Source organism: Haliotis rufescens, unplaced genomic scaffold (assembly GCF_023055435.1).
Source record: "Haliotis rufescens isolate VD_foot unplaced genomic scaffold, xgHalRufe1.0.p SCAF_2, whole genome shotgun sequence".
In the NCBI taxonomy this organism is placed as follows: domain Eukaryota; kingdom Metazoa; phylum Mollusca; class Gastropoda; order Lepetellida; family Haliotidae; genus Haliotis; species Haliotis rufescens.
Window position 1 is genome coordinate 70,480,081 of NW_025963890.1, and position 13,554 is coordinate 70,493,634.

The window sequence follows — 13,554 nt, forward strand, 5'->3', positions numbered from 1 at the left end:
CCGTAATGCCTCCATAACGTTCAACATCTATGTGATAATTATTAAATAAAATATACCCGTTTACTCTATAATATACCAAAGGGGCGCTTACCGAACATGCTGTATTGATTTTATTTGAGCTCACGTGGAATTGTTTTGCTTTTTTGGTAAATTTGGCATTAGTCGGTTTGTCCTTAAGATAGTATTGCAGTGTCATGTATTTGAAACCATGTTTAAATCTAGGTTCATGCCTTCAGTAGAGGGACTACGGTATACCGGGCGATAGGGCTCTCGGTGATATAGCTCAGGGATCTGACAACACTGTGGTGTTATCACAGCGATGGTATACACCGATATCTGTACAACAAAGGTCGAATGGATTGCAACACCAACTAAACTATTTCAAAATGATTTTATAAATCAATATTCTCGTGTATTACGAAATGACTGCGTGATATTTCCGTGCAGCATATTTCTGTTGTATTTAGTTTCATTTATTTATTGATTTATTTTTTTATCTCTCAGGTTGTGTTTTATGTCTGACTACGCAGTTAAGTCAGATAACGCACTTGCTATCCTTAACAGAAAGTATTAACTCAAAGAACCGACTCTTAGCAGTTTTGGAATAGGACGACACCTGGACGTCACCCATCTTCGTCCCGTCGAGCAGTACAGGGCCATCAACGTAATCATCATCAACAAGTTTGCCATTCTGTGGAATTTCATTCCTTCATCATTAGTAATGGCATCCACTATTTATAAATTATTACAACAGTACGCCATAAAGAGCTTAAAATTTATCAAACCCGACCTCCGAATAAAATTATTGGAAAAGTGATATTATTTTTTATATTCCGTTATTTGACTTAATTTGCCTTGAAATTGCAATCTAGATGTTTGGTAAATTGAAGTCCTGGGCATAGTTCCTCAAAGTGAGGTGAGGTGAAATGGGGTTTAACGTCACGTCCAAGATTATTGCACTTATATAGCGACGTGCATGTACGTGTGTGTGTGTGTGTGGCTGCTTGTACTAGACCGGACTAATGCCGATTTATAGTGCTAGCTCACTGAGATACCATGCCGCAGTTTAACATGAATACCCCGCTCAGACACAGTATACTGACTCCGAGCCGACCAGTCCTCGTTTTAGCCCCTTTATGCCGAGCGCCAGACAGGGTTTCAACAAGTACCATCTTTAAACGTCTTTTGGTATGACGAAGGGAGACTTCATTTGACTGTATAATACATACACAATATACATACATATCGCTTACACATTCTGTATAAACAGATACATTACTTTAAGACAGAAATTAATGATATTATGAATTGACATTAAATGTGGTGAAAACATTTAGATTACATCTTAAGTCTTAGATGTGAGGTGAGGTGAAATTGGGTTTATCGTCGCGTCCAAGATTATTGCACTTATATAGCGACGTGCATGTACGTGTGTTTGGCTGCTTGTACTAGTCTAATGCCGATTTATAGTGCTAGCTCACTGAGATACCATACCGCAGTTTAACATGAATACCCCACTCAGACACAGTATACTGTCTAACATACTGACACAGACTAAAACATTATTTAACATTTAATATATTGAACAAGATAAAACACACATTTTATTCACAATGATTCGAATGTATCACATCTAAATCTATACACTACAAAGCTTTCTTAAAACATTCTAGAAGTAAAACAATTTCACACATATTTCAACTCTCTGTCTGTTTATTGCTTAACGCCGCAATCAGCAATATTCCAGCTATATGACGGCGGTTTCATTAGAGTGATAGGATATTTTTTAGTGATGAATTATGGTTGTTTCGCTTACCTTATGCAGATTTAAATAATTAGACATAATCAACATTTATATTAGATTACATAAATTTAAATTACTTATCATAATACTGTCAACATACTGTATTATTTCAATACAACACAAAATAGAGATTATAGCCATTTCACTCACCCGATTTAAGATTATATCTTCATCCTTTGCTGGTCTGAGCAGTTCTGTCAGTTCATGCGCTGATAGAGTATGCAGTGTAATCAAAACATGCAGTTTAACAATAGATGTTAGCTTGGCCAATCAGCATATGAAAGCCTCTGGCCATGGGGCAATTAGTAGGTAAAACAGACAGACAGACAGATTGTTTATTTGAGTCTCACCTCACTAACATATTTATATAGATATATATATAACAGGACATAAAAGTGAGCCACTCGTTAAGGGTTACGAGAGATTTAAAATATATCACAGTATATACAGCATAAATATATTAATTTAGTGTAAAAGGGGTATATAAAATATACTACCAGTCACTAGCCGTAATCTATTACCACCCGTTCTTCCGCCAGGCTTGCATAACAGTTTATTCCTCAAACGAAAATTCCATTTTTTTCACACGTTTTAGTAAAACGAAAATATTGTTTAACAATACACATCCATTGTCTAACTATCGGAGGAATCCATCCCATATCTCCATTAACAGCAACATTTGGAGCGTATTTACCCAAACCAAAGATAATTCTCAAATCACGATGGTGAACGGCATTTACAGAAGAAATGTCACCATGACCCCAGATAGATGCCCCACAACTCAAGACTGGCGAAAAAATCGTATCATACAATTTGGAATAAGTAGTGGATTGCATACCTCCAATTGCCTTATATAATTACATATAGGAAGACCTAATGCTCTGTTAGCCGATTTAGCTGCTGCTTTTGCCATAGCATTGCAGTCAACATGTTCCGTGAGCAGTAGGCCTAGATAATTATAACAATCAACAATGTCTAAAACAGAGTTGCCAATACTGAAAAAGCTGTTGTTCTTGGGACGCTTACATTTCTAAAGTGTACAATCTTGGACATTTTTAATAAGGATACTATTATCAACACACCAAGTATTCATAACATGTAATAAACGATTCAAATCATCTATCGATTCTGCAAGTAAAGTGAGATCATCAGCATATGCTAAGACTACAATAGTAATATCATCAACACAAATACCAATACGAGTTTCATTGAGCTTGTCAAGCATATCAATAATAAAAAAAAGTTAAACAGAACTGGCGAGATTAAACATCCTTGTTTTAAACCCCGATTAACATTAAACAAGGATGTAAGCATATCATTTATACGTACAATGCATTTCACATTATCATATGGAGATTGAAGTGCTAGAAACATTTTCTCTTTCACACCAATGTTACATAATTTCTCCCACAGGACACTTCTGTTAGTGCTATTCGCTTTCTAACAAAGCTATGTTTCAGAAACATTCTCTCATTACCAGGGCGTTTACATTTACACCACTTTCTCTCAGCCTCGCAATGTCATTCCACAATACACGCAGATCATCATTCCACCATGGAGTTCTCACACGACGCTTTTTATTGCTCTTACCACCAAAAACAACATGAGAACGTAGTTTTAACTTTTCATGCATCTCTCTCTGAACTAAGTCTTTGAGAGTCTCCGCACCTAGATCTAGGTCATTATGTGACTGGGTCGACATCTCGAGCTGACATATGATGTCATTCAAGTGTGCTATACATTTATCAGATGCTAAAAAGTCAGAAGGTGTATCAGATAAAATATATCGTGCAGCATAAACCGTGTCTGACTGGTTATCTACTACCTGTGAGCAAATATTAATAGTCTCACAAGACACTGACCACTGTAACAGCGAGTCATCAAGCTTACTATGTTAGTCTGTATTTACCTGTTCAACACCAGCGCCCTTTATTAACGCTGAAGGTCTAAGTACCCGAAAACAGCTAAAATCACACAGAGATGCATATGGTATCATGCAATAGTCAACTACAGAGGCTCCCCTCGTTGATATGTAGGTAAAGTAATTGGATGCTGTATTTCTTCCATTCGGTAAACAGAAATTTGAATCTATCAGGAAATCTCCGCCCATTGGCGTTAGTCACATAATCTACGACCTGCTTTCGGGTAGCATGTCCACGCCTTCTATAAAAATATTCAGGTCTGAGACCCTGCTATTGAAGTCTCCACACACATACAGTATTGTACCACATGATTGAAACTCGTTGAATTCTCAGGAGGGAGATAGCACACTGTCAAATAAAACTTTGACTTACAAAGGTCAGTTAGTTCTAGCCATAATATGCCTTCAGTTGAAATATCAGCAACATTAAAATCATTAACATTATCTGGGAATGAGGTTTAATGAAAAAACCTACACCACCAGATCCATCCTTGGCACGGTTATGGAGTAACTCTCTATTGTGTCAAATCCACTTATGACCATAAAAAAAAGTTCTTCATCCTTACGCAAGTGAGTTTTAGCTATTCCAATTATATCAAGGTCACGTGAAAGTAAAAGGTATTATTTTGTGCATCACGGGGCCATCCAGCTATATTCCAAAACCTGCATATGGCCTATCTTCTATCCCCGGGTCCACCCAATGTACACGGGGATGATGTGTCTGTTCCTCTCCAGATGCTGCTTGTGGTTCTTTCCTCACTGCCACATCGATGTCTGTCATGTTTGGCATACTTTCCCTGGGTCTGCCAGTCACCATCTACACGTGATGTGTCGTATCGGTCGGGGTTGTCAGTGTGACGCTAACCCACATCACACCTTTGTGCTGTGTATCTGTCTCCAGGGTGTATATGGTCATCACGTGATCCTCTTACCTCGAGACGTGCACCCCTCACAGCGAGCCTCTCCTCACCCAGAGCCGTGGCGATCGACCTCAGCTTGGCTTCATATGGCCTATGTTGTTTTGACTTATCAGAAGCGATGGATATGTCTTCGAATCTTTGAGTGTGACTTTTGATTTTAGAATGTCAATCTTATCTGCCAGATTGTAGAAAGTTTTCTCACAGCTCTGTCAATCATTATATTTCTCAACTTCAATCCCGCCTGTAAAATAGCATTCACTTTGTTCCTTATAGTTTCCCCTTCTGTCTCGCGTACATTTTTAAGAACAATGTTCAAGTTCATTGACTCTTCTTCTCTAACATCAATCTTCTTTCTTATTTCACCCAGTTCTTGTCTTACGGTGTTATTGCTATCACATGCCGTATGCTCAATGCAATCTATTTTATTATGCACAAGTTTCATTTTCGTCTTTCAATTTTCTGTCAAAAGCATGTTCCATCTTCTTGAGCATACCATCTGTCCATACGTGTTGTGAGTGCTGTGGTCAAAAGATTCATAGCTCTCACCACGTCACTAAGTCGTGCATCGTCACGTGAAAATAATCATAACTATTCACTTCGTTCTCACCTTTGCTTTTCTTATTCATGTTGTCCACTTTGTTATCGCATTGTTCTTCATAGCGTCGTTTACGACGGTTATCACCATGATCAATGTCAACACAGATCGCATGAACCTAGGACGCCATGACAGTGGAGACAAACTCATCGTCAGACGTTTGAGCCATCGCTGTCAGAGATTAAATAAATGCTCAGATGTGCAGATTTTGTACACACAGTGTATCCATATGTAACGATAATACAACATTTACAGGTTACTGGATTTACCATGAGGTAGTTTCCTGCGGGTACATGTACAAAAGTGCAAGGCGTCAGCAACAATGACAGCTCAGAACAGGTCAGATACACTTTGTTATGGGTGACTTAAACTAATAACTAGTTATATATAATAAAGATATGTAAAAACCTCAAAATGAAATTAAAACAAATATATACACAAACTACATCGGCCGCAGAAAGACATGATATAACCAAATCACCAACTATAATCACTGTCAGCTTGCAACGATCACACCAGGTTCAGTTCAGTTTATTCCAAGAAAATCCCACCAACGGTGGTACATGAGAAACATTATAATATCAATTAATAATATAATAAAAATATCAGTATCAAGACGTCAGGAGAATTGTGCAAATACATATATGATCAAAGGTTACAAAGCAATATGATAGAAATAAAGAAAACAAGAACCTGATATACGTTTTCGAACAGCTTCAACATTTCTAAATATTGTATTGATGAATTTGGACAAGTTTTTCATATCTTTTATTTTTATGCTGGATAAACATTTTTTTTTAATTTATACAAATTAGGCCATTCAGAGAGATCTTTAGGTATGTACATAAACCGCCACTGGAGAAGAGCTTCACATCTAAACAGGTAATGAAAATCGTCAACAACCTCGGGAGAACTACAGAGATTACACAAACGTTCCTACTCTTCGGATATCAGACCAGCGTCCAGTATAAATTGGTAAGTTATGGTCCTAAATTGTAAGATTGGGTGACAAACTTTTTTAGGCAGATAGAGTTATTTTTCAAAGGTTATATTTTCTTTAAACATTTTATAGTACATACCTTTAGAACTCTCAGTAATGGAACTGTGCCAATTCTGCAGGAACTGGTCTTTCAATATTTCTTCAACGTTTAAAGCTAGCCAATGTAGCCATGGAGATGAACACATTAGCGGGTTGTCAAATGTTTCACTGAGACCACATTTGTTGAGTATTTTCTTGACAAGTGTTGTCCATGGAAGTTTTTTCAGAGATGCAAGCGTACGTGTAGTTATGAGCAATTTTGTTAATTTTGGAGTTTGATTACAGATTGCCATTTTATGCCAGGATAGAATAACACGTTTGTACTTTTTGATGGAGAGCGTTTCCCTTCCGAGCTCTCCATAGATCATATAATTTGGTGTTGCATTTCGAAGTCCTGCTGCCAGTTTAAGAAATTTTAATTGAACTTTTTCTGTTAGTTTTATGTTTTCAAATGCCGTGGTTTCACTACAGTACATTAGGATCGGTGAAATAAAAATATCAATTGCGGATATTAAACAATCCAAAGGTAAATTAACATTACGTCCTTTTTTAGTAATGAGAACATAGCTTTTGTTGCATTTTCTGCTAAGGTTTTGATGGCTTCTACAAATCTCCAGTTTCTGTGAAACTTTATTCCAAGGAAAGGTATAATTATCGACAGTTTCTGTAGTTTGATTGTCATAGGTGAATGAGTATTTCAGATTGCTGTTTCTAGCAGGCCCGGTTCCAAAAGCTATTATTTTGGTTTTGAACAAGTTTACATTTAGTTTCCATCGTGAACAATAAGTATGAAAATTGATGAAAGTGATTGTTGTAGGTCTGCGGGGCCTTCACTGAATCAGACAGCACCAGATGCATATAACAGAACAATAAACTGCAGCCAAAATATTAGATCGGCTCCCCTTTGGTAGTCTAAACTAACAACTTTACTTCCTCGTTTCAGTAGGAAGGGCTAAGTATCTTTAATAAAAAGTGAAAACTAAAGTGGCCAGAGACTTTCGCCTTGTCTTACTCCAATGTTGCATGGGAAGAATGGGGATATTTGATTATGTAACATAACAGTAGATTTTATGTTATGGTACATGTTCTTTACTAAGTTAAGAAATGTACCATATATACCATAATTTAGCTATCTATACCATAGACCAGCCCTCCACACAGTGTCGAATGCTTTTGTAAAATGAATGAAGACGCAACAGAGTTTCCGTTTTGCTTGTTATAAAATTTCGCTGATTGCATGTAGAACAAATACATTGTCACTTGTGGAGAGACCGTTTCTGAATCCTGCCTGGGATGGAGTTAAAATATTATTTGTTTCTACAAACCTCGCATTAAGGATACTTGAGAAAAGTTTTCAGAAACTGCTATCTTCATCTTGTGTGCACCTCTGATATGGTAGTGTGTGAGTGAGTGAGTAAATATGGTTTTACGCCGCTTTTAGCAATATTCCTTCAATATTCCAGCAATATCACGGCGGGGGACACCAGAAATGGGCTTCACACATTGTACCCATGTCGGGAATCGAACCCGGGTCTTCGGCGTGACGAGCGAACGCTATAACCACTAGTCTACCCGACCGCCCCTCTGATATGGTAAGCTGAGTTGATTTAATATATTCAAAGGGTTAATATCATTTTCCATTTCTGGTAGATCCATTTCAAGTTTATCAGCAATGTGCTTATCAAGTGAAAAGTAATCACACATGGTATTGATTCTTGTATTAAAATCCCCCATGGCTACCATAATCACTGAGTGACAGATAGACTGAGTGTAATAGGGATTTTTCAATCACATTGAATGCATTACAGTTGACATACTCAGAACCTTCAGGTGGGAGATATACAGCACCAATATACATGTCTTGGTCAATGTGAAACACTGACTTTGATATCCTATTCCACAAAACATATGTGCTTTCTGTTTCTAGGCATTTGACCGAATCATTTAAGGTATTTCTGATTGCAACACCAATACCACCGGATTTTCTTAAAAAGCATGACCTGTGATGAATATGTAATTCATATCCATCTTCCCAATTGCGTGGATCGATGCTCATGATGTCAATCACTGGATTGTCTGGTCCAGACTCGATTATTTACAGACCGCCGCCATATAGCCGGAATATTGCTGAGGGCGGCGTTAAACAACAGACAAACAAACATATACATCTAATCTTAAATCATCAAACATGTCGGTTCTTGCAGACCAATGAGGTCAGGCTTCTTAACAAGATCAGTAAATTCACCATTATAAAGTCTCTTTCTTACCCATACACATTCGGACTTTAAAAGCTTACTTGTGTTCATTATGGGGATTTTTATAAGGATGTTTGGGCCCAACCAGCACAGCCGACCAATTATGACACATCAATTGAAGTATGCAGTCGCCCATAGATCTATCTGCCTGTTATCTCCGTTGTAAATTAAGGCCGCCCTAATATAACTGTCAGGCCTCAGTTGCAATAGCAATATTTACCGTTATGAAAATAACTGCTGACAGTTTTGTTAACTTTAGTCCTTGCCGAGGTTTTAAGCGGAGGAAATGTCATACCTCTCATTGGTTATGAGACTCTAAATAATCTTAGTTGAATTACATTTATAAGGTTGATGGGATATGTTTGTGATATGTTGGTATCTATGGAATACTGCCAAAAACACGAGAATGCGAGATCGCGAGAACGCGAGATTTTATTCAAGCTTACTTGTGTTCATTATGGGGATTTTTATAAGGATGTTTGGGCCCAACCAGCATGATATGTTGGTATCTATGGAATACTGCCAAAAACACGAGAATGCGAGATCGCGAGAACGCGAGATTTTATTCAAGCTTACTTGTGTTCATTATGGGGATTTTTATAAGGATGATTGGGCCCAACCAGCACAGCCGACCAATTATGACACATCAATTGAAGTATGCAGTCGCCCATAGATCTATCTGCCTGTTATCTCCGTTGTAAATTAAGGCCGCCCTAATATAACTGTCAGGCCTCAGTTGCAATAGCAATATTTACCGTTATGAAAATAACTGCTGACAGTTTTGTTAACTTTAGTCCTTGCCGAGGTTTTAAGCGGAGGAAATGTCATCCCTCTCATTGGTTATGAGACTCTAAATAATCTTAGTTGAATTACATTTATAAGGTTGATGGGATATGTTTGTGATATGTTGGTATCTATGGAATACTGCCAAAAACACGAGAATGCGAGATCGCGAGAATGCGAGATTTTGGCCAAATCTCGCGTTCTCGCGATCTCGCATTCTCGTGTTTTGGGCATATTAACCTCGTTTCCATGGTCGAGATCGCGAGAATGCGAGATCGCGAGAATGTCCCTTACAGTATTCCATAGGTATCTGCAAATATTTTAAACCACTAGTTTTAATATCTATTGCTACTTTAACGCGTTGAGTGCAGGCCGAACGGTTTATTATATTTTGTAATAATTCCAGTGTAACATATATATCTTATCTTACCTTGTCTGTACACTTGTGTATGGAATGTTAGAATGGGCATTGTAGAGTTGCCAAATTACCCAAACAAGCAAAAAACTATCAAAATTTCTCAAAGCGCGACAATGCACCAACGCGACATTTTGATAATTTGTCGCATCGTTGCCTTTTCGCGCTATATGAATTTTGACACGGTTTACTTGTGTTTGTAAAGGAGACAACGCAGAAATGCAGCAAAGCGCCAATGTCCGTTCTTGGCTTCCATACATTTGCAGGTCGTTACCGACAGATGCAGAAGACAAACATTGAACGAGATAAGATAATAGTGAAATTATTCACATTCGTATCGTATCACTGGATTGTTTGGTACAGAATCGATTAATTACAGCTCTGTCAATTAGCTTGAATATTGGAGTGCGGCTTTAAACATTCAATCAATCAAACAAATATATTCAGTACGGGTGATTATTGTACTCATCCCTAATTGAACAAAAGTATAAAATTAATACTCAGTAATAACTCTTTACTTTCGGTTTCTTGTAACTGCACTAATGTTACACCAGCACCTACATTCTATAAATATTATTTAGTGTACACGTACATTTGAATACTATTTTATCCATCCAATATTAAACGCAGTGTTCAATAAATACTCTTCTCTTAGTGTTTCAAGTAATTGTCGTGAAAGGATTGTTCGTTTCTGAGCACCTTATAATGTACATAGTTGTCTGGGATCCCTATAAGCATTATATACAAATGGTGTAAGTTACAGATTAAAAAACATGTAAGTGTTTCCTTATCTAAACTAAGCACAACGTTATTCAGGGGAATAGTTTCAACAGTACATGTATGTTAACATAAATAGAGAATAGTAAAGATGGTGATGTTGATTAATTTCTTCCCCCCCCCCCCCCCCCCCCCCCATCGTACTTTATAAAACAGTGAAAATAATGGCAGTGGTTTAATCTCAATAAACGAAACCGGTGGTTGATAGTGAGAGCAAACCAAAGACAACTACTTCAGAGAGACACATTTGTCAGGGTCATGCCACAAAGGCGTCAGTGTTTCATTACAAGTTCCGGAAGGTCCGGGGTTCGATCCCCAGCCGCGTCATACCAAAAGACGTTAAAAGATGGTACTTGTTGTTACCCTGTCTGGCGCTCGGCATTAAGGGGCTAAAACAAGGACTGGTCGGCTCGGAGTCGGTAGTCGGATTGGGGTATTCATGTTAAACTGCGGCATGGTATCTCAGTGTGCTAGCACTATAAATCGGCATCAGTCCGGACTAGTACAAGCAGCCACACACACACACACACACACACACACACACACCGGATGACATTAGTTTTTGAGTTTTTGAATTGGTGATTTCGAAAGAAGTACAAGTGAACCCCTACCTGTGGTTTGGTTTGGTTTGTTTGTTGTTTAACGCCGCACTCAGCAATATTACAGCTATATGACGGCGGTCTGTAAATAATCGAGTCTGAACCAGACAATCCAGTGATTGACATCATGAGCATCGATCCACGTAATTGGGATCGATGACAAGCATCAACCAAGTCAGAAAGCCTGACCACCCGATCCCGTTAGTCGCCTTTTACGACACGCAAAGTCGCCTTTTACGGCAAGCATGGGTTGCTGAAGACCTATTCTACCCCGGAATCTTGCAGACATTATGCAATAACTACTGCAGTAGCATGTTGCTGTGCGATGAGTGACTGTATGTGAGACGGGGTCTTATAAATTACCAGTTAGTTTACAACTGAAATTCGGGAGGATTAAGGGGATAAGTTGGGGATAGATCCATCGGGATCGGGCGGTCAGGCTAGCTGACTTGGCGGAAGGATGTCATCGTACCCCCTTTGCGTAGATCGATGCTCATGGTGTCATTCACTGGATTGTATGGTCCAAGCTTGATTATTTACAGAATGTCGTCATATTAGCTGGCATATTGCTGAGCGCGGCGTTAAACAACTTACAACCAAACAAATTACTTTTTAATCGGCTCATCCTAATTGCAAACATTTGGCTTCTTGCTGGTTGATTTGCGCGTTCAGGGCGAAACGCTATCTCCAAGCAAGATAGTCATGGAGCTACTGAAGATTGTGCACTTAAATTTTATTATTTTTTGTGTGCATATCACTGTAACTATATTGGCTACGTGTCTGTATTTTATCAGCACTATACATAGATAAGAACAAGCACCACTGACCAGGTAAGCGCAGGATATTTGGTGCTATATAAATAATAATAATAATGATTATTATTATGTACAGATTAAAATAAAAAATGCAGCAAAGAGGGTTTAGGTGATCCTGGTACAGTCAGGCTGGTTGGGCTCATCATCAGCCCAGGGCGCTTGCCCCCTCTACATGCAGCCCAGACAGCGAATGGGACTTATCCCAGGAAACGCTGCCTAGTCAAACCCACTCATTACTTTTCGGAGAATGTGAAGACTCCCCAACACTGCAGCCTTATGCATTACCCAGATTGTCAGAAGGGCTGTATTCTTGGTAGCAAACCCGGGTTCTCTCCCAATGTCACTCAACAGATTGGGAGGTACCAAACCTAAGGCACCGAGAACAATGGGGAGTCGGACAACTTGGTACTTAGGATGCAAGCATGACTTTTCGAAAGCAAGGTCCGCATATTTGCCATGTTGTCTCAATCTTATCAATCACATTAGTGTCAAAAGGGACAGAAAATGCAATGGTATAAATGATTTCATTGGATTTATCAAAAAGGACAAGTTAAAGTTTGTTGGCCAGGAGAGTTCTGAGGCTGTATATGGGCATATTCCAAAGAATTTGTTTTTTATCATGTTCCATGACACCCTCTACATATTCCGTGTCGTACCATGGATGGACCTCTGTGTCAAAACCACAAGCATTGCGAAGACGGTAATAAAAGAATCGAACCACTCCATCATGTCGCTTAAGATACTGTGTTTGTGCCAAAGCTGAGCATCCACTAACAATGTTTTGGACAGTCTCATTAAATTCATTGCCTTTTCTACATTTCAAATTTACATTTTGCTGTAAAATCACACATTGGCGGTTTCGAGTAGGAAGTGACTGGTCCTGAGCAGCAAACAAAAAGCCTTCTGTTTCACTTTTCACGCCAACTGACTTCATCCAAACAAAGGACTCTGCAGGTCTGCTGATCTTCTCAACACACAGCACATAAACTCGATGCAGTGGTCATTCAGATAGCCTCTCCTTGAATAACTAGGCCGATTTGATATGGCACTTCGCTTGTTTGACACTCCTTTCTGTACCGTCAACACAAAATCGACACTGACATAGAGATTATGTCCCACATCTTTGGCTCGTTTAATAAAATTGTGGAATGCCTTGTTTTTATCAGGAGTCTTGACATGCTTCACAAGAAGATCATCAGATGAATAAATGTGTCCAAAATTGCACAATACAATTCTATCATGAAGAGCATCCAAGTTAATCAAACCACGCCCTCCTATTTGGGGGAAGAGCGAGGGTGGTGGGATCTATTATTCTAATTAGTAGTAGTAGTAGTAGTAGTAGTAGTAGTAGTAGCAGTTGTAGTATCCGTAAATATCGCATCGATCCGACAATAACTACATGATAAATATATATCAAAATGGCCTCGGTAAGCTTTATTGTCGTTTTGTGTATGAACATGCGTTCCCAGCGGGACCTGTCGGCCACGTTGCAATGTAAAACCCATTGTTTTGTTTTGACCTCGAACGAGCTTAGCCCAAAACATTTTCGCCATTAAACATGTAAATTGAATATGTCTAGTTTCACTATTGTCAGATTGTTAGCGCAGCCATAAACACGCACAAGGAACACA